Source organism: Oratosquilla oratoria, chromosome 15 (assembly GCF_046742065.1).
Source record: "Oratosquilla oratoria isolate Oo_2021 chromosome 15, ASM4674206v1, whole genome shotgun sequence".
Lineage (NCBI taxonomy): Eukaryota > Metazoa > Arthropoda > Malacostraca > Stomatopoda > Squillidae > Oratosquilla > Oratosquilla oratoria.
Window position 1 is genome coordinate 9,356,645 of NC_134791.1, and position 7,500 is coordinate 9,364,144.

The window sequence follows — 7,500 nt, forward strand, 5'->3', positions numbered from 1 at the left end:
TAGTATATATGACTAGTTGTTGACCGTAAAAAGTAGGGGACAAGTTTAATAAATATATGTGTAAGAAAGTTACCGTAAGGTTATAAAAGAGAAAAAAAAAAAAAAAAAAAACATACGAGGTGTCTTAGCGACCCCAGGTTGGGGAACAGTGTACTAAGGTGCCTATATATGGTAACTGTCTCCCCCCTCTCCCCACCCCTCACCCGACTCATCTCTACGCTCCCAGTAGTACACAGACTCGAAAGGCCTTAAGTACATAGATCACCGATGCCATTTTTGTGGGAATTTTCAACCAATTTTGTGAGGAATTTGCTCACATGGGATGTTTTGTGAGCAAATTATATGTTGCAATGAACTTATTTGTGTATATATTTCCTTTTTGTGGGAAAAAAATTGGAAATCCAGATTTCCTTGTGGGAATTCTGTAGAAGAAATTTCACTCATTTGTGGGAACTGACATAGATCACAGTTACAACACTGATATAGATGCATATGTGGAGCGAATGACAGCCCCCCTCCCCTAATAATGATAATATTATTAATAATAATAATAATAATAATTAATAATAATAATGATAATAATAATAATGATAATAATAGTAATAATAATTAATAATAATAATAGTAATAATAATAATAATAATAATAATAATAATAATAATAATAAACAAAAATGTACGCACGGGCTCAGCGAGACAGACTATAAACCCTTCGTCATCGAGTAAGTGCCACGTAGGTGAATAAAATCACCTGACGGCAGTCAGAATTAAGGATAAAGAACCTCCCTGATAGGAAGGAATCTATTACAGTAGGGTTAACTTTCTAAATTGCCTCCCTTCCTCCTCTCCACCCTTTCCCCCTTCCTCTCTCTCTCTCCCTTACTTTCTTTTTCTCTCTTTTTGTCTCCCTCTCTCTTTCCCCCGTGCGTTCTCTCTCCCTTTCTCTCTCTCTCTCTCTCTTCCTCTATCTCTCTCTCCCCCTTCCTCTCTCTTTCTCTCTATCTCTCCCTCTCTCCCCTTCCTCACTCTTTCTCTCTCCCTTCCTCTCTCTCTCCTTCTCTCTCTCTCCCTTTCTCTCTCCCCCTTTCTCTCTCCCCTTCCCTCTCTCTTTTTTTCTCTCCCTCCCTTACTCTCTCTCTCTCTCTATCTCCCTCCTCTCTCCCCATCTTTGCTCTTTCTTATCTGCGAGTCGGCTGGTCCTATCTCCCCCACCACACTATGTCCGCCCTCATTGTTTACCACCTCGGGTCCTCTTCTTATCTTCTTTATTTGTTTTTACTTTTGTACATTTCCGCTCCGCTCTTCAGGACGGACAGTTTCCCAACACAGCTGTTTCCGGCTTCCCAACTTCCCCCCCACCTCTCTCTCTCTCTCTCTCTCTCTCTCTCTCTCTCTCTCTCTCTCTCTCTCTCTCTCTCTCTCTCTCTCTCTCTCTCTCTCTCTCTCTCTCTCTCTCTCTCTCTCTCTCTCCCTCTCCCACTTTCTCTCCCCTTCCTCTCTCTCTCTCTCTCTCTCTCTCTCTCTCTCTCTCTCTCTCTCTCTCTCTCTCTCTCTCTCTCTCTCTCTCTCTCTCTCTCTCTCCCTCTCCCACTTTCTCTTTCCCCTCTCTCTCTCACCCCTTTCTCTCTCTCTCTCTCTCTCTCTCTCTCTCTCTCTCTCTCTCTCTCTCTCTCTCTCTCTCTCTCTCTCTCTCTCTCTCTCTCTCTCTCTCTCTCTCTCTCTCTCTCTCTCTCTCCTCCATTTTCTCTCCTCTTTCTCCCTCTCCCCCACTTTCTCTCCCCCTTTCTCTTTCTCTCTCTCTCTTTCTCGCGCTCTCTAGCTCGCTCTCTTTTATTATGTATCTCAGGTTTGTACAGACATTTTCCTCCCGATGTGTGGACAGGAAATCCACCAGAAGAAAGCTCCATTGTCAACAAATAACAGTAGCTTAGAAAGTTGACAACCACAGAAGTGTTCTCTCTCTCACTCTCTCTCCCCTCTCTCTCTTTCTCTCCTCTCTCTCGCTCTCCTCTCTCTCTCTGCTCTCCTCTCTCTTTCTCCTCTCTGTCTCTCCCCTCTCTCGCTTTCTCTCTCTCGCTCTTTCTCTCTCTGACACAGCTCTTGCGAAAGGTTAGGCTTACACCAGGAAACGCTTAGCTACGAACGAAGCTTTGCCCAATGTGCTCGGGGTACCGTTGCAAGACCCTCCCTTGGTCATTGAGAGGGGCGGAGGGGGTCAAATGGCTTAAGTCGTCATAAGGCGAGATCGAAACCAATGCGCCACAAAAGAAGAAAAAAATGGAAATTAAGCGAATTAATTTTTTCTTTAATCGTTTTGATTTTCATTTCTCCCTTCCCTCTACTTTCTCCCTCTTCCCTGCTTTCTCCCCCCTCTCCCCATTTTCTCTTTCATCTCTCTCCTCCTCCATTTTCTCTTCCCCCTCTCCCCTCTTCTCTTTCTTCTTCCTCCCTTTTTCTCCAAATTTCCTCCTTCCTCCATTATCCTCCCCTTTCCCTCTTCTCTCTCTTCCCCCCTTCCCCCTTTTTCTTCGCCCTCCTTCCTCTTCATCCTCTCCCTTCCACCTTCCCCCTCCTTTCTCCTCCTCCTCCTCCTCGCCCCCCTCCTCCTCGCCATCCTCCTCTTCCTTCTCCCTCAATCTTTATTAGGAAAAGACTTGATTGTTCTTGGAAGAGGAAGGGGAGGAGAAGATGTGTTGGGGGGGAGGTAAGAGGAGTGGGGGGAGGGGGAGAAGAGACAGAGAATCCTTAGGGGGTCTCCGCTCCCCGGAGGACCCTTGGTTTGAGGGTTGGGGGGGGGGAGATGTCTGAGGTACTGGAGAGGGGAGAATCGGGGGGGGCAGATGTCCGGGATACCGGAGAGGGGAGGACCCGGGGGGGATCTGGGGGGAGATATATTGAGGGAACGGGGGGAGATGTCCGGAGGTACCGGGGAGGGGGAGGTTCTGGAGGGGAGATATCCGGGGGAAAGGGGGGGAGATCCCCGGGTACCGGGGAGGGGGAGGATCTGTGGAGAGATATCCGGGGGGAATAGGGGGATCTGGGGGGAGGTCCACGGGGTACCGTGGATGGGAGGATCTGTGGGAAGATATCTGGGGGGAGATGTCCTAGGTACCGGGGAGGGGGAGGATCCGGAGGGAGATGTCCGTGGGGGGAACGGGGTATTTGGGGGAGATGTCCGGGGGGGAGTGGGAGGATCTGGGAGGAGATTTCCGGGGTACCGTGGATGGTAGGATCTGGGGGAAGATATCCGGGGGGAAATGTCCGGGCTAACGGGGAGGGGAGGATCTGGGGGGGAGATGTCCGGGGTACCAGGGAGGGGAGGATCGGGGTGTGCTATCCGGAGAAGAGGTCCGGGAGGGGAGATGCTAGGGGAACCGAGAGGTTCCGGGAGGGTTCCGGGAGGGGTGGGGGGGGTCCAATTTGCATAATTGGAAAAGCTTTGGCGCCGAATATAGTGACCACTTCGTTACTTTGCAATTGGATTTGACTCGGAAGATCCCAAAGGCTTCGGAACGCTGAAACAAAGCTTTCCTCCCCCAGATTTCCCCCCTATTCCCCCTCCCCTCTCCCCTCTTGTCCGCCTCTCCCCTCCCCTCCTGACCCCCTCTCCCCTCCCCTTCTTCCTTACATGTAATTTTTTTCTTCTTCCATCTTCAGCCAACTTCCATTCTTCTTCCTTTTCTCTTCTTCCCCCTCCGCTCTTCCCCCTCCTCCTTCCCCCTTCCCCCTCTCCCTTCTTGCCCCCAATATCTCCCCCTCCTCTCTCCTCCTCTCTCCTCCTCTCTCCTCCTTCTCCTCCCTCTCCTCTTCATATTTCTCTGTTTTTCCCATTTCCATCTTCAATCAACTCCATTCCTTCCTTCTATCTCTTCTCATCCTCCCTTCCCCATTCCCCTTCCTGTCCCCCTCCCCCTCCCCCTTCTCCACCCTATCCTCCTCATGTTCCCTCCACATCCTTCACCACCCTCCTTCCCTCCCTCCTTCCCTCCCTCCTTCATCTCCCTCCCTCTCTCCTCCCTATATTTCCCTTTCTTTCCTTATCTCCTCTTCCATTTTCTTCCTCCACTTCCTCCTCCCCACTCCTTTCTCTTCATCTTACTTCTCCTCCTCTCCTCCTTCTCTTACTCATCCTCTTCCTCCTCCTTTTCCTCCTCCTCCTCCTCCTCCTCCTCCTCCTCCTTCTTCTCTTCCTCCTCCGCCTCCTCCATCTTCTTCCCCTACTCCAGTATTTGAAAGAGGTGAATAAGTTTCAATGAAGAGAGAGAGAGAGAGAGAGAGAGAGAGAGAGAGGCTGGACCTGGCATTGGTGACCGAGGGAGACTAGATGATATTCGAGACAGGGGGCGAGGGGGGGTAACGATCCCTTTATACGAAATGAGGCTACATTTTTTCATGTATTTGTTTGTGTGTATGCGCCCGTTGTATATGTGTGTGCGTGCGTGGATACGCGCGTGTGCGTGTGTGTGCATGTGTGTGTGTGTGTGTGTGTGTGTGTGTGTGTGTGTTCGCCATGGTCTTGGATCACGTGTTGGACTCGTGATCGACAACTATTTCACTCCCGGAATGTGTATGTGTGTGCGTGTGTGTATGTGTGTGTGTGTGTGTGTGTGTGTGTGTGTATGTGTGTGCGTACGCGTGGTCCTTAGCTTGGGCAGACTGGCCACATAGATATCCAGGTTTTAAAAAACCTAATGATGAAATATGTGCAGTCGACGTCACTTGTAAGTACTACAGTGAAATTCTCGTTTTCTGTGACGCTACAAGCCTACTCCCTCCTTGTCGACCAATTAAGATGTGAACAAGTCATTTAGGTCGTAAGTGCTCTGTTGACGTCGTAAATTTACGATCTTATGGTAGAAGGTGCTCGCAACACCGTAGCAGAGGCCACCAGAATCTGTGGTACTTAGATGTGGTAGCACTAAGCGAGTCTAAACTAATTGTTTTGTACATTTGGTATGGTAACTCTCTCTCTCTCTCTCTCTCTCTCTCTCTCTCTCTCTCTCTCTCTTTCTCTATCTCTATCTCTATCTCTTTTTCCGTCTTCCTCTCTCTGTCTGTCTTTTTTCTCTATCTCTTTTTCCGTCTCTCTCTCTCCCTCTCTCTCTCTCTCTCTCACTCTCTCTCTCTATCTATTTATCTATCTTCCTCTTTTTCTCTCTCTTTTCCGTCTCTCTCTCTCTCTCTCTGTGTCTCTCTATCCATCTTCATATGTATATATGTATATATATATATATATATATATATATATATATATATAATATGCAAAACAAGTACCTTATCGTTTCAAACTAACAAAATATTCTGGTATAGCCAGAATAAAATCCCTCAAGACATGTCACTGTTGAAAGAAGAGAACTTAGAAAAATACATAGAAAATAACATACCAGGATAGAACTCACATCTGCGCATAAATTATGTATATTCAGCTTAAAATATACGCCAGATTTTGCAAAAAGCTCACAGACCAAGTAAACTATTTTTCGAGTTTTATAAATATTCAGAATCTCACAGGACCCCTTAGGACCCTTCCCCCCCCAAAAAAAAAGTAGTAGTTTCCATATTCGTTAAATGTAAAATAAACGTTTATATTTCTGGTCCTTACTGACATGTATAGGAATTTTGTTTGCTAGTTAAGCAAAATAATGATAGTAATAATAATGTAATAATAGTGATAATAATAATAATAATAATAATAATAATAATAATGATAATAATAATAATATTAATGATAATTATAATAATAATAATAATATTAATAATAATAGTAATGTCAAAAATATACAATAGAATAAAATAAAATAAAACAGAATAATGAACAGAATGAAATAAAATAAAGTAGCAGAAAATTAGATGCAAGCTAACAAGAAGCAAATTGAATTTGAAAATAAGTCAATAAAATTATCAGATTAGATGAAATGGTTAGAAATGATGATGATTCAAACAAATAGACAAATAAACAGAAAATACAGAAGGCAAAGAAATTAGAACAGTGAAATAACAATATAAACAAATAAACAAGTACATCAACCAAAAGCGCCAGATATGGTAAACAGCTTTACATTAGCAATAAAACAGTGACGACTGGGGAAACACAAATGATATTAAGGAAATTTAAATCCGAAAACATTTCAAAGTCGGCACGGGGCTTAATTGGCAATCGGGGCTTTACCACAGCTGATTAAAATCCCCTGACGGCAGACCGAATAAAAAATAAAAATAAAAAATAAATTAAAAAAAATTAAAATTTCGAGGTTGTGGATTGGTCGATTTGGTACGTGATCTCTCAATCTCGGGGTTAATATCAAATGAATAAAGTCGCCTGGCGGCAGGTGTTTGCTTGCCGTATGGGGGGAGGGGAGGATCTCGTTCTCTTACCCATCCTCACAGCAGTTCATGTGAAGGGTGTAGTGATAAAGCGAAATAAAGGAGACTCCAACACAGACCTAAAACTTACGAGTCAACAACTTTAACCACTAGATCATCACTCCCACAATACATACATACATATATATATATATATATATATATATATATATATATATATATACATACATATATATATATATGTATATATATATATATGTATATATATATATATATATATATATATATATATATATATAGATATACATATGTTGGCGATAGAACTGAAAATGGGAAAATAATGAGGAAATGATGTCCCCATTGTAGAGGATGAGGGTGCGATAGGAAAAACAATATTCTCGGTGACTGGGACTTAGACCTATCTACGGAAAAAATATATAGAGCTTTGGGAGAGTGATGGGAGGGGAGAGGGGAGATGTCTTTGAAGAGAAAATGAGGGGAGAGTAGGGGGGGAGGGTGAAAGGAGAGAGCTTTGGGACGAGGGGGGTAGAGGGGGGAGAGCCCAAGAGAGGTGGAGAGTGAGAGGGAGTGAGAGGGATTAGGGGATGGACAGATATCGTGTTTGTGAGAGGAAGGAGGAGGAGGAGAACGAGGAGGAGGAAGAGGTGGAAGAGGAGATAGTTGCGGTGGTGGAGGTGGTGGGGGTGATGGTGGAGATAATTTTGGTAGTGGAGGAGATGGTGGTGGAGGCTGTGGAGAACGAGGAGGAAGAGGAAGTAGAAGTGGTGATGGTGGAGATAGTATTGTCTGTGGAGGAGGAGGAAGAGGAGAAGATAAACGAGGAGGAAGAGATGGACATATGGGAGTAACGACAACAGCAAGGGAGGAAGAGCACAAAAAAGAGGAAGAAGAGGACTAGAGGTAGGAGAAAGAAGAGGACGAAGAGGGAATGGACGAAGAGTAGGAGAAAGAAGAGGAGGAAGGCGAAGAAGCGAACGAGGACGAAGGGGAAGAGGACGAGGAAGAAGAAGAAGAAGAGCTGGAGGAATAGGAGAATGAAGAGGGGGAGGAGGAGGAGGAGGAGGACGTAGAAACGAACGAGGAAGAGGAGGAGGACGTAGAAGCGAACGAGGAAGAGGAGGAAGAAGAGTACGAGGAGGAGGAAGAAGAAGAGGAA